The sequence below is a fragment of the Hakea prostrata genome, chromosome 5 (genome assembly GCF_041222555.1).
Source record: "Hakea prostrata isolate BN-2017 chromosome 5, UWA_Hpros_2, whole genome shotgun sequence".
In the NCBI taxonomy this organism is placed as follows: Eukaryota; Viridiplantae; Streptophyta; class Magnoliopsida; order Proteales; family Proteaceae; genus Hakea; species Hakea prostrata.
The window spans coordinates 31,741,619-31,762,724 of record NC_142604.1 but is presented as its reverse complement, the minus strand read 5'-3'; the positions used below and the strand labels follow the sequence as shown (position 1 = coordinate 31,762,724).

The window sequence follows — 21,106 nt, the reverse complement described above, 5'->3', positions numbered from 1 at the left end:
GTTGGCTTGAGTAAGTAAGTTCGAGGGGTATTCTACACCTAGTCCCTTAAAGCCATCTGGCTTGAGAGCGGCTGACCCAACACTCATTACATAGGCCATCTAGAAAGCTTAAGAGGCAAGACATTGCACGGACTAGAACTGTGACCATTAAAGAAAGAAGTGAATTAATGTGCTTATAAAGGTGAAATGTATAAGAAGGTCAATATTGCTTAGATCTTGAGTTCTTGGTATTATTTGGTATCTAGTTTAGTCTTATCTGAGGGTGAACTAGTAGACTGAAGATAAGAAGAGACTTCTCGATTGAATTGTTTGCCTAGAGCTAGACTCAAGAGAGTGTGTAAAGAGCTTAAGTGTGGGGGTGCCTATATTCCCTTTAATCTTTAGTGGCGTGTCTTTGTCTTGGAATCTATCTTTCTACTCTTACTACTGCCAGAATAATTAGAAGAGCACTTAAGAATTTTGTGTGTATATTCTCTGCAAACACTCACGAGACACAACTCGTCCACTAGCGTAACCTAGGGGTTTAAAGGCTTGTCGCACATGCTAAGTGCAACCGTGATTCCAACGAAAGTGAGTTAGGTTTTTCTTTATTTATTTTCTGTATTACTTTTATTGTTTTGTTTTGCTCGAGGACTAGCAAACACTCAAGTGTGGGGGTATTTGATAAGCATGCATTTACCATTATTTATTTGATTTAATTCCCCATACTTATTTAATTAAAGAGAGCTAATTGAGTATTTTTGTGTATTTTTCAGGAATAAGGAGATTTTGGATATTAGAGATAATATGGAGTAAAGTTGGCAAATATATTAGATATTGGTGGATTTTAAATCATGGCATTCAATCTTGCTGCTCAAGAAATCATGAAAAGTGAGATCTTAGCCAAATTGGAAATAGGTGGTCTAAGGAACAAAATTGGTAATAAATCTGAAAATCGGGTAAACAGACTACCTTCAGTATTTTGGGCATATCTCTCTCGTATGAGCTTGGATTTCAATGATTTAAGATGCTATGAAACGATATTAAAAATATCTACAACTTTCCAGTTTTGAGTTTTTCCAAATTCCGAAAGAATAAAGGTCAAATCGATGGGTAAAGAGAGGGGATGTGTGCGGGAGACATAAAAGAGAAGCCAACCACAGAAAAGAAGATGGCGAATGCGGCTCTGATCTCTCTCATTGCTGAAGAAGAAGACCACATCTCTCTCTCTCTCTCTCCCTATGTTTTCATCTTTATTTTTCTTATGAACTTTGTAATAATGAGTAGCTAGTTCCTTTTCTTTGGGATGTAGATGAACCATGCTTATTTCATTAAGTTGATTGTTCTATCTCTTCTAGTTGATTGTGTTTAAGTTTGGCCAAAGATGTTCTATAGCTCAGCGAACTAAGTGTGCCAAGCTTCCGCGAAGGACGATAGTCTTGCAAAGATAGGGCATACCTAGGAAGACCATCCCTAATTTGCTTTGAAGTATAGAATTATATCGGTTAGGGAAAAGCATAGGGGATTCGAAATCCCAAAGAATCTTCACATATTCAAAGTTAACGTTTTACATTAGTTAGTAGATTTAGTTTAAATTTAGTTTTGTTGAATTCAATCTTAGTGACTTAGCCTTTCAGTTCCCCATAGTTCGACCCCGTACTTTCTGCTTGCTAGATTAGTATAGGATTTTATTTCTGATTGGTTAGCGACTCGGACCGGGGGGGGGGGGGTCCCCGGGGGGGGGGGGGGGGGGGGTGTTTTGGGTGGGGGGGGGGTTGGGGGGGGGTGGTGGGCCCGGGGGGGGGGGGGGGAAATCCCCCTTCTCTTTGTTTTTTTCTCCTTTTAGTAAGTGAAAAAAAAAATATTTTTTTTTGGCTTTTCTTGCCCTTTTTTTTTGTTTGAGGGTTGAGGGAGGGATGGGGGGGGCGGGGCGGATGGAGAAGTTTTTTTTTGGGGGTTTTGTGGGGAAATGGTTTTAAATTTTAAAAAAAAAAACAAAAATCAGAACTAGCAATTTAATATAGACAAAAGAGAATGAAATCCCATGATTAAAGAAACCTAGTTGCACCAGAAATTCAAAATCAATGTTCTAGAACAATTAAAGGAAAAATGTTGAGTATGGCTCATGCTTCACATTGTGTTGCCGATAGACACGGGGGTCCCACTATGGCTTAGGGTTTCTAAGCACCTATATATATCCTCTTGTAACAAAACATTGTATGTAGTTGTTTTCGAGAAGAATATAGTGAAAAACCTAATGTCGGACGTAGTCTCACATTGAGGTGAACTAGGGTAAAATCCATGTCTCCTTCTTCCTTGTTTTCTACTCGATTGTGTGTGATTGATTGCTATAATCCTAACAACAACAACAACAACAACAACAACAACAACAACAACAACAACAACAACAACAACAGTAGATTAAAACAAAAACTTGAAAAGCAAAAGGGGAAAACTATGACTTGCTGATTATGTACATCGCGAAAGAGACGGTGAGTGCCAACAAGCATGAGAGAGAGAAAGAGTGTGAGCGAATAGGAGAGAGACTGAGAGAGTGAGAGACTGAGAGAGATGTCTGTAGTTTATAATTGTTTTCCCAGTTGAGGGTTGGGGATGAACATACCAAAGCTTCTTGCCTTTCTTTGAGTTCTAGGATGATGGCTGCTAGAAGCATTCTAGGATGCGAGCAAGAGGGAGAGACACAGAGAGATGTTTGCAGATTATAATATTTTTTTTCTTGGGAATAGGTGCTTTTATATATAGGGATGGGGATGTTATACATGCCGTCCACAAGGGTCATAACCATAACCTCTTCAATAAGATATGGGTCTTTACCACCTAACCAAGCCTCAAAAAACAAAATAATTTTTTAGTGTTTTGGGGGGGGGGGGGGGAAATTGATCTCACTCTTTGAAAAAGATCAATTCAGTTTTGCCTACGCTTTTTAACAAGTGTTAATGAATATATACTTTTTGCCACCTTTCTTAAAAGTGTCGCCCAATATACAGTTTGTTGATTGCTTTTCAAAAAGCATTGCAAAAAAATATGAATTTCAATTTTGAATTTTCTTAGGTGAAAATCTATCTGGAGCCCTAGATCACTCTGGAATCAAGCTAAAATGAAGATAAGGTTAATTAAAACCTAATTTTATTTTATTAGAATTTATAAAATTTAATAATTTCATTTTGGGGTTTACGCCCTTAGACCCCCTAGTGCTAGAACCCAAGGAATGGACTAACCCAGGTAATTTGTGAGAAACGAACAAATAACCAAGGTGCAAAATTTCTCCCTGTATCGCCGGTTTGTTACCCAGCGAACCTGGCAATATGGCAAAATCTCGCTAGAGAATCGGCGATAAAATTACAATCAACCATCAATGGAGAAGATCATGCACTCAATTCGACCCACATCTTGGCCTTCAGGCATCCCTAGTTTTCTCAACACCACCTACAAATTTGCAATTCCATGACAGAGATGAAGCCATTGCCGTCCTCATCCAACACTTGAAAGCCTCTGTCAAATCTCCCTCCTCCTGCAACGACGAAGGCTCAGGGCTACTGGAACCATCACCCCCGCATGTCTTGTCATCATCGCCATCGCCACAGTTCTCGACAGCTTTCCCAAAGAAGGTTTCGTTGAGTGACATGTGCAAGGCCTGGAAGTCTTTGAAGGCAAGGCCAGCTTCACTAGGCCTTAGATTCATTCTTGGTGGCTTTGGATTCTAACCCTAGCATTTCTAGGCTAGGTTCAGTTCTAAGTGAATGTTGTTGAGGCTTGGTGAGTGAAGCCGAAACGATGACGACACACGCCTCATCGCTGCTGCTTTGCTGCTCGCTGGCTTTGTCTCTGCCATCTCTCTCTCGTTGATCTCCTCTCAAATCGACCACCATTCTCAGAGCTGGGGTTTTTAATTTTGAAATATCGGCGATATACCCCAGTTTGGTGATAAAATGGCGAGATATCGCTGAATTGCATATCGGTGCTGAGCGAATCGAACCCAGCACCGAAATTTGGCTATTTTGTGCACCTTGCAAATAAAAACAATGGTGAAAATCACCAAAATACCCTTTAATGCCAAAATTAACAAAATGCCCTTGGTGGGCCTAGGTGCAATTAAGGCGTTAATGACCTACAACGTGGGATATTAGCCCTTAAATAGTGCTTTCACATATAATTAAATCCATTTGACTAATTAAGATCACCTAAATACAGGTAACTAGCATATAATGGTATTTTTTGTCTCAGATCTGACCCTGGTCCTGACTGAAGTTGATTGACTCCCAAGTATGGTCCTAAGAGGAAGATGATGAAACATGCAGAAGAAGTTAGACGCAGGCCGGCTAGGATGCCGGGCAACCGCCTCTGATGGCTAAGTCAGTCCGGGATCAAATTAGGATTCTGAGCAAAGCTTGCTCAGAGATTATCCAGAAAATGTTAGTCCTTACCTGGGGATTTGGACCTTGTTAAATAGTAAGGGAGTTACCTTATTTTGACCCAACAGTGCCAAGTATGCCTGCTTGTCCAGCCGTGATTGGGGTAGATACTCGATTAGTAGTTTCCATATGTGTTGGCATGTCCTTTTTTGCCTTGGCATGAGTGAGGCATTCCTTATTAGTTTTATTTAAGTAGGATAAGTCTTGGCCAATCAGCCGGGTGTTTGGCCGAGTGATATTGCAATCTTGTACAAGTATGTGTCCACACGTGTATCTCATTCGTAACACTAGCCCCCTAGCCCAAGTGATGGTGGTCATCATGGGGCGGGACTCTGATATTCAGCCCGAACCCTAACCTGGACACCCTGTTTGGTTTGGGTGAAGAAGGGCTTGTTTGATGTTTGACGTTGAAGTTGGACCTTGAGTGCAGTGTTGTTATCTTTGGAATTCCTAGGAAGTCAAGTCAGACCTCTCCCTTAGTGTAGATCCGAAGACCCCGAAGTGAAGGAGGAAGACTTTGTGGGCCATCTCAATTGAAGACATGGAGTTTGACCCAAAACCCATTGAGATTGATGATGAAGTTCCCTTTTGGAAACCGTATCTGTTTTGGAGTTGAACTGCATCTTGATGTTGAAGAGCTTGGTTGATGGACTTGAGGCCTAGTTGGACATGTTTTGGAAGGTCCCTCTATACTAGGTAAGTTGCTTGTTGAGTTGGGAGAAGCCCCATTGAAAATCTTGAGGTTTGGAGCTACAAATCCTTATTTTTGGGCAAGCTGCCCAAGCATGGGTAGTTTGGTAAAACTCTATTTTTTGGGGTTTTAAAGCTCTATTTATTGGAATTTTGTGGTGAACAGCCCCATTATGTTCCTAAGCCTCTGGAGAAGGTGGGAAGGACATTAAAACCTCCTCTTCGAAGCCAAGGAAGATCTCCAAGCATCCATTTGAGTTTCTTCATTGAATCGTCTTCTACAAAGGTTAGTAATCGATTTGTTTCTTCTTTGATCTATTCTCTCTTCTATTTCTTCTTATTGATTAATTATAAGGAAGGTATTATACTGTAATGGTCTCTTCTCTGATCCTCTTAGCCTTAGAGTGAATTCCCCCCCATTCACTCTATGTTTCTTTGAAACCATATGGTGAGTTTCCTATGTTTTTTTTTTTGTTTTTTTTTTGTTTTTTTATTTTTTTTATCTTGCCTAAGACCTTGAGTTACTTTCCCTTTGTTTTCTATCTACCTCTGTGATCCCTTTGTTTTTCTACTTATCTTTATGATTGTGGGAAAGGTCTCACACCATTGTTAAAACCTTTTCTTTTATCCCCATAATTTGTGGGTGAATCCCTTTTCCCTTTCTACTTTGTGAATCTACCCCTGGGTTTATTTTTAAGGAAATTTTAGAGTAACCTTCAGGAAAGGGAATCCAATTGAAAACCTTGTTTTCTCTCATTGTTTGACCCTACCCAATTCCTATTCTTGATTTTGAAATACTATTCTCTCTTTCCCTAGAGTGAATCCTCATTCTCTCTAGTCTCTCCATGGGATACACAGATTGTCTGCGATAAAACCCTAATTTCATGGTTCAATTAGGACTCAATCTTTTTGACCATGTTTGATGCTTAGACCTTCTTAGATAGTCTAAGTATGTTTTTGGGGAACTCCCCTTCGAATTTTGGAGTAATCAGATTTCAAATGAAGAAGTGATGACCGATTTAGGGTTTGTTGTCGCGTTCTATTCACTTGGTCGACTGAGCCAAGCTGCCAACCAATCGACCCACAGAGTCAGTATCCTCAATTTTGCTTCTATTTCATCTCCGATCGTTTGGGTTTGTTCCTTATGTTCAATACATGTTTGTTTCGGGTTATTTTAGTGATCTTGGACTTGCCCATTGATCTCTTTCTCAAAGTTTACGAAGTCAAATTCAAGGTGAGTACTCCACTCACAATATGCATATTTACATACCTTGTTATGATGTGATTTGAATGCATGATTCAGCTACTGTTGTTTTACTTTCTTTACATTACATTACTTCTGCAATTACAGTAGGTTACTCATATTGTGACTTACATACTGGATTAAATTATGAATGATGTGAATATGATTTGGACTTGATTGTGATATGTATGAAAGCATGATGTGATGTGAATGCCTAAGTTATGATTGGGGAATGGGGAATGCCCTTTTGGCGTTTCTGTCATTGGACACCAGTGGAGGTGGTATGGGATGCATTCCTATGGTGCCCCTTGGTGCTTTCCCTAATTATTGGGTGACATACCTAGGGCATGTCTAGAAGTGTTTGGCTAGGAAACCCTTGTCATATTTGACCCTATCGGAAGGGGAATTGAGACCGAGTGACTCGTGGCAGCAATGGGGATTTGTGGGCGCTCAAGACCGATAACCAACCCGTGAGAGGACATGAATCACATTATAGGGGCCATTCATTGGTAGGGTTGCATGTGGTAGACTTGGGCTCGTGGGTGCTCGAGATTGAGGGAAGCATGAGAGGATGAGAGCTTCCCGTTTACTATGTGTGGATGACCAATAGGGTTAAGAGTCTACGTAGTGGGAAGGAGACGGTGACTCTAGTGGGAAAGGTACCGGAAAGGATCGCAGGAAGCAAGAAATGGACGTATCTAACCCTAAGTAGATGTGACTCAGTAGATGACTTGCATTGGGCTAAGATTATCCCTATACACGCACCAGTACTCAAGCTAAATGGTGATGTGAGAGAGTGTTGACCTAAACCCCAGCCAAAGATGTCCAGGAAGGTTTCAGGACCCATTTAACAAACGGAGAACCCAAGATGTCAGGAATGCTGAGGGAGAGTGATTTGAGACCCACCCAGAGGAGTATGGTGCTATGACTTAAAGTGTGTCTGCCAATAGAGACCAGCATACATATATAGAGTTAGAAGCATACTTGCACATATTGTTTCTTGTCATTGCATTTATGTTTGCCTTGGATTGTGTGTGAAGATGTTTATTGTGGTTGGATTACTTGCTAAGTTCTTTTTGAGCTTACCCTTCAGGGTACATGTTTTTAGATGGTATTGCAGGTACCAATGACTTTGAGAACCAAAACTATGAAGCCTCTCAATGGGTGACCCATTGGGTTCCCAAGATGTTGGTAACTACAATCAATGTAGTGAAGCATACCCGTGTGATGATGGAGTGCATCGGAATTAGCCGGATCTTGAAGCTTTATTATTTTGTTTAGTATTAGAATGACTATTAATTTCCTTTCCTTTTCCTTCAGTTGTGATAGCTTAGAACTTGCTTTAGATTTCTAATCTACCTTCCGCTTGTTTGTGGAGTATATTTCCACTATACTCTACTGTTATCTTTTGATTGGTATTTTGTTATCCGCACTCTAATATTCTTTTGTGATCCTTTTGAGATCCTTTATTGACTTTATTATTAAATTACTTGAATACAATGATTTGTTCTTGCTTTTGATTATATTATTGTGCTAAGTGGACATGATTGTTCCTAAAATTGATCTTTGGGGCTGTGGATCACACCTCCGGGTATTCCAGATAGGGTATTGGTTGGAGGGATGTGACAGAGATAGTACTTGTCGAAATGGAGATCAGTTCGATGTTCCCTTGGTTGCCTGTACTTCCTGGGCTGCTTAATGGATATGCGACTGTTGAGTTTCCTAGGTGTTAGCCTAAGTTGTGTGGTTACACTTCATCTGACGGGACAGTTAGTCATAATGACTCCTCCAAGTAACTCAATCGTCTAGCAACCTTGTCCGTGGATTGCACCATTTTTCGTCCGTTCGATCAAGATCATTTCCATTTCTTCTGGAGGTATAAATATCCCCTCATTTCTCTGTTGTAAGCACTTCGTACATCGCTTTCATTGCTCTCAACTAAGATCCCGATCTCACTTTGTCTTTGCTTGTTCCCGTGCTTTTCCCAAAATTTCTCTGCTTTCGCATGGTTATGAATAGAGGTTTAGATCCCAATTGTAGGTGTCACATCCCGCCCCAAATCCACCTAGGGGGTACCCTATCTGGGTTACTCAGGAGTGATCCATAGCCCAACAGATCCAGTTTAGGAACAATCATATCCACTTATCACAAAAATATAATCAAAAGCAAGAACAATTCTTTGTATTCAAATAATTTAATAGTAAAATCAAGAAAGGATCTCAGAAGGTTTCACAAATAACATCAGAGTGCGGAAATAATTCAAATAGGATAAACAGTCAAGTGTGAAAAGGAGGGAGGAAACCCATCCTATAATAATAGCGGAAGGTAGATCGACTAAAATTAAGGTTAAGATTACAACCAGATCTCCAAAGAAGCGAAATAACAAGGTAAGCAACTAAGTTATAGTTTCTTCTAACTTATACAATGTCTCCTCAATAACATAATCATAAGAAACTAAACCAGGTCGGATTTACTCCTGACAAATATGAGTCTTGAACTGATAGCCTTCACCGATGTAGTCACCATAGCCAAAGTGGTATGAGTCACCAACTTAGTCTTCAAAGTGTTGACCGTCACAGTCAACAGTAGTAGTACCTGCAGAAAAGTCTAACAAATATGTTGCAAAAAGGAGTGAGTTCAAAAGAACTCAGCAAGGAAAGTTATTCCAAAATACATAAGCCATATGATATCAATCATGAAATAATGCAGATGATATGAGACATAAGATGCAAATATGATTCTAACTCTAAGTATGTTGGTCTCTATGGTAGACATGCTTTAAGTCAAAGCACCATATTTCTTTAGGTAGTCTCAGTCACTCATCACCGGGGGGAATTGGGTCCTGCATCCCTCTAGGACAAATCCATGGTTGGGGGTTTCGATCACCACTCTCTCACATCACCATTTGGTCTAAGTATTGGCGCTGTCAAGGTATAGCCTAGCCCAATGCAAGTCATCTACTTAATCATATCATGTTAGTTCCAGATACGTCCATTCCTCCCCTCTTGGGATCCTTTCAGGTATCCTTCACACTAGAGTCACGGATATTACTCACCGACTCATCAACCCTATTGGTCATCCGCAAATGGTAAACGGGAAGCTCTCACGTCCCCTCACGGATCATTTCACCGGTTTTGAGCGCCCGTGAGCCCAAGTCTAGCCATTTGCAACCCTACCAATAAATGGCCCCTTCCAGGTATCCGCAATGCAATTTATGTCCTCTCACGGAGTGGTTACCGGTCTTGAGCGCCCACAAATCCACACTACTACCACGGGTCGTTCGGTCTCAATGCCCTTCCGAATCGGGTCTGATATGATAGGGACATCCTAGCCATACATCTAGACAAGTCCTATGTATATCATCCAATGATTCAGGAAAGTGTCGATGGGCATCTTCGGAGAACATCCCATACTATTGCCTCCGATGTCCAAGGACAGAAGCACCAGTAGGGCACTCCCCAATCCCAAATCATACCTAAGCAATCACATGCTTATTTCCATCCATTACATATCAACAATACATTATCATATTGAAAACATGTCATAACATCTCATAATACAGTGTATAAATAAATGACAAGAATAAGTAAACATGATAAACCAAGTAATTAAGCATGGTGCTACTGTCATAAGGTAACTATAGTAGTCATATGATATCTAAAATCAACTAATAAGTTAAGTCTACTAAGTTACCAACAACAGTGTAAAAGTCATACAGTCTATGTTATATGGCAATAACCGTCCTTACCTCAAATTGTGAAAAAGATGATCCAAAGTCACAAGAGAATGGCCCAATTATAGTCTTAAAGCCCTAAACAAACATACATGAAGGATTAGAGAAGAAATCAAAACAATCGGAGATCGAACGGATCAAAACTGGGAAAAAGTTTCTGACAGCAACCTTGTTGGTCGATACATTGGGTGAATAGTATCGACCAACAAGCATCGACCAAAAGAATTTTGGACAGCAAGCTGGCTTTTTGGGTTTTGGCTCAAAATTGGTCTTCCGGGTCTCGGATTGATATGAAACTTGGAGGGATGCTTAAGAACAGTAGCAGGAGACTACGTAGCAAGAATTAACATGATCCAATGGTCGGATTGAAAACCCCCAATTTGAGGTCCTAGGTTCAAACTTGCAAGACCCATGTTCTTTAATGAAAACCATTACAATTGCAAGAGAACTTAGGAATTGAATTAGGGAAATGATGGGCAGTAAATTAGAGTACATACTAACATATAATCAGCCCTATCATATCATATTCATGCTATGATTATTATGCATAATGTTCTTGCCTTCTTACTATGATTTTCTTCATAAAAACATGAATCCTTTGCCTAATCTGATTTCTGGGTTGAGAAAGATCTGATGATGACAGAGCTTGTAAGGTTTTTTCTAGCATGGAGAAACAGAAAGCCATACCATAGAAACTTGATGGTGGTCTAGTGCTCGAACTGCATTCACAACTGTTCAACCAGCAAGTGCTTGATCGTGGGTTTGGAAAAGTCCTTGGGCTGTGGCTGCTGAAGAATCAACTGTGGTGACCGAGCTTCATAGTCATCAGAGGGCCATAAATCTTTGCTAAATCAGTGAGTGACTTGCTGGGTTTGTGTTCTGATTCAAGATAGGGGTTGGAGAAGAAGACTAGGTAGAAGGTAAGAAGTAGAGAAGGCCGTAAGAAGTAGAGAAAGCTGAGACAGAGAAGAAGGTTATAAGAAATAGGTTTTCTGATATCTCTCAGCTTAACATGTGTAGTAAGGTTACAGCACCTTCTTCACGAACTCAGTAGCAAGAACAAGACGAGGTGGAAGTAGATTAGAGAGAGAGTGAGAGATTACATACCTTGGAGAAGAGATTAGAGAAGAGAGACAATGATTCTTGAAGAAGATCAACACCCAAGCCAAGGAGGAGGCTTAGAGGAGCTTTTCCACGTTCTCAGATGTTGAAATGAGTGAAATAATGATTTAGGTTCGAGGTTTCACTTAAAAAGGAGAAAGGAATATCCAAAAAGCACATTTTTCACGATTCTGGGCTTGTTGGTCGTTACCTTTGGTTGATAGTATCGACCAATAGTATTGACCAACAGCAGTTTCAACAGAATTCTTAGGAATAGTTCAGCAACTTCGAACAGGGATTCGGAAGGCTATACAAGGTCAAATTCAGTGAGGTTTTCTCCTACAAGTCAATAAAAAAGTCTAGTTTCTAGAAATACCTTTGGATCAAGCATGGGAGTTCATTAGGTCTACCAACTAAGCTCACCTTCTTCGATGCGCAAGCAGGATTTGCCAAACATAGTTCAGCAACTTCGGACAGGGATTTGGAGGGCTATATGGGATCAAATTGGGTGGGGTTTTCTCCTACAAGTCCATCAAGAAGTCTAGTTTCGGGAAATACTTTTGGATTGTGCACAGGTGTTCATTAGGTCTACCAACTAATTCACCCCTCTTCGGTGCGCAGATTCAAAACTAACACTGACAATGCTCTCAAGTGAGGGGCATCATCGCCAATGTCCATGGGCTTGGGCTCAGACACCAAATCATCAACCAAAAGGGTCCACAAGGACTTTTCCCACCACTTCGGGTCATTGGATCAACAGCCAATGCAAATTCCGGGCCGGGTCAGGGTAAGGATAAGGCCGGACATGGCCTCCTAAGGCTTTCAAGGATAACAACAATGAAATCAAGGTCCAACTTCAATGTCTAACATTAAACAAGTCTTTCTTTATCCCAAAACAAATAGGGTACCCCGGGCTAGGTCTGGGCTGGATTTCACAGTAGGTATAAGTTTGACCTTCCTAAGTACCCCCGAAAGATATTTTGTCCAACCCAAGAGGGTTATGTTAGTGAAGGTGACAGCGATCAAACAGGGGCATTTGTCTTGCTAACAATCGGCTGAAGGATTTGCACGAACAATCCTTGGCGGGTTCGTTTGACCGATCTTCGAGATACTATAACAACCCCCGTATTTCTAACGCGGGATCCGTATTGCAGGTCCGAGAACCCGAAAGTCTAGTCGGGTAAATTTGTGGAGTGTCCGGATAGAAGTCCATGATCCATACCCTGAACCCATGGATCGGGATTCTCTTGTTGAAGAGCCTGCCTTGCTTGGTAGTGGGAGCTCTAGAAGGCAAGTGATGTTTGGAGATGTTCGGAATGAAGGTAAGACCTCCCCCATGTGTTCATTAGGGTTAGGTTGTACTTGGACTTCAACCCCCTGAGCAAAGCACCCTTGTATAGCAATATACTAGGGGGTGGTTGCTAGTGGCGGTTGATTGGACCAAGCAACCGCCCCAAGCGACTGCCTGGTCCTGGTTGTAGGGTTTTGCCCTATTTTTCCTCCATACTTCTATAAATAGCAACCCTCGTCTATTTTACAAATATTATATTCGGGATTGCTGATTTTGGTGGTTAGGCGGCAATGGAGACGTGCTGGAAGGTGATCTGAAGTGTTGTTAGTGTCCTAAAAGCTCTCTTGTCTTTTCTAGCTAATTTGGTTCAGGTAAGTGATTCCCTGTTCACTCATACTCTACCTTTGGCTATGATTAGAGTAGAATTGTTTTCCTTTTTGGTTGTTCATGATCCTCTTATTAAGGTACATACCCTTTTAGTGATCTTGATGTGATCAGGTCCGAAAACGAAACCCTGCTTTTGTGAAAAGGACTAATCTAATCGAGGGGAGGAATATTGGTAACCAAATTGGTGTCAATTGTTAGGTTTTGTATTACCCTTGGTTGAGGGAGTGTTAGGTTTGAAATTTGGACTATGATCATCCAAAAATTGGATTGAAATCGGATGATCAAAAGCCTGAGTTTCAGATCTGAAACTCACTGTTTTTTAAGGCGGTCACTAGTGGTTGTCACTCAGCCTAAGCAACCAGCTGGTTTCCAGTGAGCAAGTAACTTTTGGATTTTGTCCGATTTCATTTATTCGACTTACATATTATTGTAACCCTGTTTATAGGTGTCCTCTGTTTCAAGTAAAAGTTTTATAATTGTTTCTATTTTGCAATCTAGAGGATTTCTACTTATTTATAGGTAAGGACATACAACCTCATCTTTATAAAATGACTTGAACATGCTAGTCCAGTGTCTTTCAATACTGTTTTTTCATTTTATATACCGTTGTAACCTTGTATAGCATGCTGATCCTATTATATGCTTGCTGTTTGTATTGTCTTTACATATACTTTATCAATTATGCATGTGGTATGAGGATGATGATGGTTTGTGGTTCTGATGAAAAGGGTATTCCATAAGGATATCTTAGCTTGAGATATCAAAGGGTTGTGGTATGGGACACATGCTCACTAATGTCTCTAGCACTGTCATAACTACTGGATGACATACCTAGGTAGAGTCTAGAATTGCATGGCTAGGTACCCCACATACTACTACCCATCCGGAAGATTCTAATATGGAAACCAAGATCACACAATCTATGTAATTATAGAAGTAACCATCCTTACCTTAAATAATTCGCAAAAAATCCCGAGAATCAAGGAAGATCTTGCCTAATCTTGGAAAGAGGATCCTAGACAATATATATACCTTATTAGGAAAGAACTCCAGAAGGTAGGAATCAAATCAACCAAAAATAAACCAAAACCAAGGCTACTGACTTGATTGGTCGATTGATTGGTTGATTGGTCCAATCGACCAATCAATCGACCAACAGTGACAATGACAGACTGTAAGGGTGTTTTTTATCAGAAAAATGTATATTTGTGATCCGAAACACCACTAAACATGAAGGGGATTACTAGGACAGTGTATTGGTCTAAAGAGAAATTCAAAACCCCAATAACATCAAGTCCTAAAGTCACAGGATAGGAAATAAAACTTACCATAAATAGGCCAGTCAGGGTTCTTGGAGAAATCATGGCAAATTCATGGAGGGGAAACTAAAGAATGATAGATTACTAATCTAATAGAGAAATCATGTACAGAACTTCTAGAGAAACAGATCTAAGATTGAAGAACTTTGAATAAAAAATGAGAAAGAAGATAAAGACATGGTTTCCTTCAAAAGCAAGTGATGATCTTGGTTAAGATCATCCATCAAACCTTAAATCTTTAGGAAAAATAGAGAAATGAGTGGAGTGATGGTTGCAACAGAAACAACATCAAACCCACTGTTCTTAGTCAGAAAAGAAAAGAAAAAATAAAGAAAACTAAAGATGGAGAAGAGAGGAGGGTGATCACATACCTTGTGATGCAAGAGCAAGAGAAATGATGAAGATCCAACAAGAAAACCACCAAAGGTGTAAAGGAGATGACTTGGGGAGAGCTCTGGTTCGTTCCAGAAACTTTGGAGGCACCAAAGACGAATTAGACTCGAGATTGGACTTAAATAGAGCAGCCAAGACCTAATTCAGCAAAATAGATCTCATTGGTCGATTGATTTTTCTATTGGCCCCAATCGACCAATCAGTCGACCAATGGGAACAACAAGGCCAGAATGCATTGTTTTGGTCATAACTTCTTCGTTTGAAGTCCGATTGATCCGAAATTCGAAATTCGAAAGGGAGCCTCACACAAACATAACAAGACTATCTAGCATGAATTGGACATCATCCATGGTCAGAAATCAGTACTTTATAATTTGGGAACATGAGTTTCTAAATTGGAAACAACATGGTTTTCATAGCAAACTCACCATGGATTCAAGGGAAGAATTAGAGAGAACAAGGCTTCACTCTAATGGAATATCAACAACATATCAGAGACAAGAATAACTAAATAGAAAATCAAAAGAATACTAATCCTAGAATGAGAGGAATCAAAAATAGAAACTTACTAGAATGCGTATATCAATGATCAACATAGAAAGCTATAATGGCTAGAAAGAAAGGGGAATTGATTCAAAGAGATGAAATACATTAGAACAATAGTAAGGCTAAGATCAAACATGTTAAACATTAATTAGAAAAGAAGTTACAGTAGAATGATCATACTGTCCAAAACTCAATCAAAATCATTGAAGAATTGAGGAGATTCACCATGTGGTTTCAAGTAATGCATAGAGTGATTGGGGGTTCACTCTAAGACATAGGGAGATTAAGAATTGGTAGGTACATTAGTGTAACACCTTCTCCACAATCAAAACATCAAAATAGAACAGTAAGAAGAAGAAAAGAGAGAAGAAGGAGATAGAACACTGAAATCAAGGTCCAACTTCAAGGTGTAACATTAAATTAACCTTTCTTTACCCAAAACAGAAAGGGTGTCCTAGCTAGGTTTGGGCTGGATTTCACATTCTCCCCCCCTTAAAATAATTTCGTCCTCAAAATTGGGAGAGTACTTGGCTTCCAAAGAGATGGAGATACATTGCTTTTGTCTTGACTTTCTTCTCCCAAAGTCCACGAAAAACAAATAACAAATAAGTCTTTTGTAAGCAAACAAGGAATATATCTGACATGCTTTGAAATTAAAACGAAAGTATGATCATGGCTTTATGAAGATTTCACAAGGATCATGGCAAAGATCAATATGAAGATCATAAAACCTTAAGAATGAAAGGAGATTGTAGAAAAGATGGTTGTAAAGATGCACATCTTCTTCATAGTCTCAATCACAAAGAATAAAACATAATAGAGTAGATCAATACAACACAAGAGAGATTACTAACCTTTGATTGAAGAATAGGAGATGAAAAGCTTGAAGTCTTGAAACAATTAGAAAGAATAACAAATCATGAAGATCACACTTGATTTCCCTTCGAAATCATCATGTGGAGAATTTACAAGGTTATAGAGTGTATGGAGATCCACTCTAGAACAGAAGGGATAGAAGGATTAGTCATGGGAATGATTTAAGATCACCCTCCTATCAAAAGGAGATAGAAGGCACTAGAAGAAATAGTAGAGGGAATAGATCGGCTTCGGGGTAAACTTCTACCAAACAAAACTAGGCAATTCATGCGCCAAAGAATAAGTCGAAAAATGAATATGGTATGGATGCATTTGGTACAACAACAAGGTTAGGGTTAGGTGGGATTTCACAATCTCCCCCGTTTAAAAAAATTTCGTCCCCGAAATTGAAAGCATACTTGGGCTTCCACTAAGATGAGGAAACTTCTTCAGGGGTGTGATTCTTCCATCGATTTTTTTTTTTACCAGGGGGTGGAAGGTACAACAAAAATATATCTAATAGGTAAAGAACATTGGACTCTTGGCTGACTTCTTAAACAGCTAAGAGGAATTCAAAACAATACTGACAAGCATTTCATACAGACTAGGCAAACTCATATGGTAAGAATAAATCAAAACAATGCATATGGCCTATATGCAATGCATCAGTAAGGATTAATTCAAGCAACGCATATGATATGCATGTAATGCATAAGTAAAGAATAAATCAGGGTAATGCATTTGGTATTCATACAATGCGCAAGCAAAGATAAATCAAAGTAGTGCATATGATATTTATACAATGCATAAGTAAATAATAGATCAATAGCAAAAGTTTAAGGATAAGAGCAACGTACCGGTAGCAAGATTTTGGTTCGGTTCTATCTCGCTTCCAACTACGCTACACACTTTACCGGCAGAAGGGGCTTGAACTGACTTCGCAGCTAAAGCAGCTCAACGACTTGCTTTATGAGGGCAGAGATGGGTGAAATGTCCTATTTGACAACAGTAAAAACAGGTAATCTCTTCATGTCCTACAAGTTGCTCTGGCTTTAGAGATCTTTGATTCACTAGCTTCAGGTCTAAAGTAAATTGACTGAGGTTTGCATTCCTAACACTTTGTCCCACAGTCCGGGGCTGATACGTTGAGGTGGAATACGGTGCAGGCCAAGTGAACTTTTTGTCGGTCCTTTTAACATAGCTAGAACTTCTACTGGGTAGGGACTTCTGGCGACCAAACTTCTTTCTTCCAACATCAGGCACAGTAGCGAGATTAGGGTTTGTCTAGATAGCAGCACGGGTGTGAATTCCAGCCTTGACCTTGACCCAGAAACCCTGTTGTTTGTAGGTCCGACAACCCGAAGTAAAGGAAGAAGTGAACATGGGCCATCTTAGTGGAAGACTTGGTGTTTGGCTTAGAATCCATGGAAGTTGATGATAGTGTTCCATTTATGGAAACTAGTTCAGGACTGAACAGGAAACTGCACCCTGATGAATATGAGATTTGTTGATGGACTTAGAGTATTATTTGACTTGGTTCGAAGGCACTTCTACATGCTAGGTAAGCCACTTGGTGTGTGTGTAAAAGCCCTTTAAGTTTGGATTTGATTTGGACCTTCAATTCCCTACTTTGGCCTTACTGTCCTGATTGGTCGATTGGGCCAGTAGACCAATCAATAGACCAATGAGATCTGTTTTGCTGAATTAGGTCTTGGCTGCTCTATTTAAGTCCAATCTCGAGTCTAATTCATCTTTTGTGCCTCCAAACCTTCTGGAATGAACCAGAGCTCTCCCCAAGTCATCTCCTTTACACCTTTGGTAGTTTTCTTGTTGGATCTTCATCGTTTCTCTTGCGTTTGCATCACAAGGTATGTGATCATCCTCCTCTCTTCTCCATCTTTAGTTTTCTTTAGTTTTTCTTTTCTTTTCTGACTGAAGAACAGTGGGGTTGATGTTGCATTTCTATTGCAAGCATCACTTCACTCATTTCTCTATTTTTCCTAAGGATTTAAGGCTTGATGGATGATCTTAATCAAGATCATCACTTGCTTTTGAAGGAAACCATGTCTTTATCTTCTTTCTCTTTTTGATTCAAAGTTCTTTAATCTTAGATCTGTTTTTTCTAGAAGTTCTGTACATGCTTTCCATGATTTTTCTATTAGAATTAGTAATCTATCATTCTTTAGTTTCCCCTCCATGAATTTGCTATGATTTCTCCAAGAACCCTGACTGACCTATTCATGGTAAGTTTTATTTCCTATTCTGTGACTTTAGGACTTGATGTTGTTAGGGTTTTGAATTTCTCTTTAGACCAATACACTGTCGTAGCATTCCCTTCTTGTTTGGTGATAATTTGAATCACAATATTCGGATTTCGGATAAAAAATCTCTGATTTTGTCTATCACTGACCTCGTTGATCTACTGAGTCAGTAGACCAATCAAGTTAGTAGCCTCTGTTTTGGTTTATTTTTGGTTGATTTGATTCCTACCTTCTATAGATCTTTCCTAATAAGGTATATATATTGTCTAGGATCCTCTTTCCAAGATTAGGAAAGATCTTCCTTGATTCTCGGGATTCTTTGCAAATTATTTAAAGTAAGGGTAGTTATTTCTGTAATTACATAGGTTGCATGATTTAGTTTCCATATTTGAATCTTTCTGATTTATTTCCATAAATAGATTCTTATATTGATGTACTACTGATGCAACCACTCTAATTACAGTAGCATTACTTGTTTACATTTTTTAGTTTATGTATGACTTTACTTGCCAATTATATATAAGTTGGATCATGTTCTTGATTACTTTCCATATGGGGAGTTACTATACTTGTGATATGATTGATTGATGATTGTGACTGATTAGGTATGGTTTGGAAAGGAGAGGTGTCCTTTTGACACTCTTGTCCTTGGACATCAACGGGAATATTATGGGATGTTTCCGGAGATGCCCTTTGACACCTTCCTGAATTGTTGGTTGTCATACCTAGGACTGTTTAACAGTGTTTGGCTAGGATGTTCCCGTTAGATCAGACCCTAGTCAGAGGGGTATTGAGACCGAACGACCTGTGGTAGCAATGGGGATTTGTGGGCGCTCAAAACCGGTAACCAACCCATGAGAGGACAGGAATCACATTCTGGGGGCCATTCATTGGTAGGGTTGCATATGGATAGACTTGGGCTCATGGGCGCTCAAGACCGGTAACCAACCCATGAGGGGACATGAGAGCTTCCCGTTTACCATATGTGGATAACCAATAGGGTTGATGAGTCCGTAGTCAGGGACTATGAGGACTCTAGTGTGAAGGATACCAGAAAGAATCACCAGAGGCGAGGAATGGAAGTATCTGGAACTGAGTTGATATAACTAAGTAGATGAATTGCATTTGTCTAGGCTTTTCCTTGACATGCGCCAATACTTAGTCCAAACGATGGCGTGAGAGAGTGGTGACCTAAACCCCAGCCATGGAATGTCCCGAGGGATGCCAGACCCACTACCAAAAGGCGTTGTGTGATGAGACCTTCCCAAAGAAGTATGGTGCTATGACTTATAGCATGTCTGCCAATAGAGACCAGCATACATAGAGTTACATTCATACATTCATTGTTTGTCTCATACCATATTGCATTTATGTTTTGCTTTGGAATCCTGCCATTTATGTTATTATGGATTTAACTGCCTTACTGGGTTTCTTTTGAAACTCACTCCTTTTGTACTATGTCTTGTTAGATTTCTCTACGGCTCAGGAGTATTATGACTGCACATACGAAGAAGCGCAGGGAGAGGAGACATATTTCCAAGAAGGTGATTGCGGTTACGACAATTACCTTGAAGATTCCTCAGGTGGTCATGCTGTGTACAATGCTTAGTCCGTTGATAGAATGGAAGCATCCCTGTGCTATTTTTGAGCTTTACACTTATAGAGATGTTCTCTATAAGATTGAAAACGAGCTTTACACCTATCTTTCCACTTGTTTTAAAATGTCTAAGCTAAATCATACGCAACCATTCTATTGCAGATGGATTATGGCCTGATTACAATGATGGAGCCTGGCCATCATGCTGCAGCCAATCTAGTTTTGATATGAAAGAAGTGCTCTATTACACTATTTTGTACACCCTTTTTGTTCTTATTTCCCATTTATTGTGCTGCTTGATGGTTGAGTTGGTTAGGCTTTTAATACTTATGAGTGATTCATATAAGCGACTCAAATAGACTGATTGGAAGTCCACAATCCATCTAGTCAATCTCATTTATTTGGGACAGGGCTTGTTGTGCTTCTTGTTGATGATGATGATGAGAAATTAGTTTGAGTATTGAAGTCTAATTTGTGTGTAGAATCTAGCTTGTCTTGTTTTTCTTTGTATAATTGAACTTACCCAATGTTGGAAAGGAGGTTTTAAATTACAAAGTGATTTTGGATTACTGACTTGAGTGTGTGCATCATGATTCTGTCCCTCTCCTGCAATTCCAAGGCTGTATCTCAAAGTTTCCTCTCTTCTTTATCCAGTCCTCTATGTAAATGCAGTAATCATTATGATGTTCCTCATTGATCTTATATATTCTTGACCCTGCTTAATATCCTGAGGGCTGGCTGTGGTAGCTTCTATCATAACTTATCACCTAAACTTCAATTTTGTTTCTGATTTATGCTAAGTGTTTGGTTCTGCTGTCAATATAATCTACAAAGAGTTGAAGCATTTTTAAATTAAATCAATCAAGAATTCATCATTATTACTGTCATTATTTTGGAATGCAGATGCATGCCAAATATGATATTTTCTGGTTTCAAATATATATGTTCTTGGACTCTTAGAAGTTCTAATAAGTTTCTTGGTCTTGAGAAATCAGGCTGAGAAATTCAATGGTCTTATTCAAAGAATTCAGTTTCTTGAAGCTTTCAAGTCAGTCTCCTCAAATTTGAAATCAGCTGTGAGCTTTTGGAAAGATTATCTGCAAAAGTACAGAAAGCTCTGGGTTTGGAGTATCAATTGAACAGACGCCAGGTCATCAGAGTGATGATTGGTATTGGATCATGTAGCTGGGGATCTTCCTGCAACATTTGAGATGTCCAGGCTGCGTGTCGGGTTCCCTTTGATATTTATATGGAGACTGCAACGGATGGGAAACAGCT

General features: G+C 39.6%; 1 pseudogene; it reads right to left on the bottom strand.

The window, feature by feature from the left end:
* Window positions 1-3,345: 3,345 nt before the first annotated feature.
* Window positions 3,346-3,832, bottom strand: LOC149015821 (calcium-binding protein CAST-like; annotated as a pseudogene).
* Between the last annotated feature and the right edge of the window lie 17,274 nt (window positions 3,833-21,106).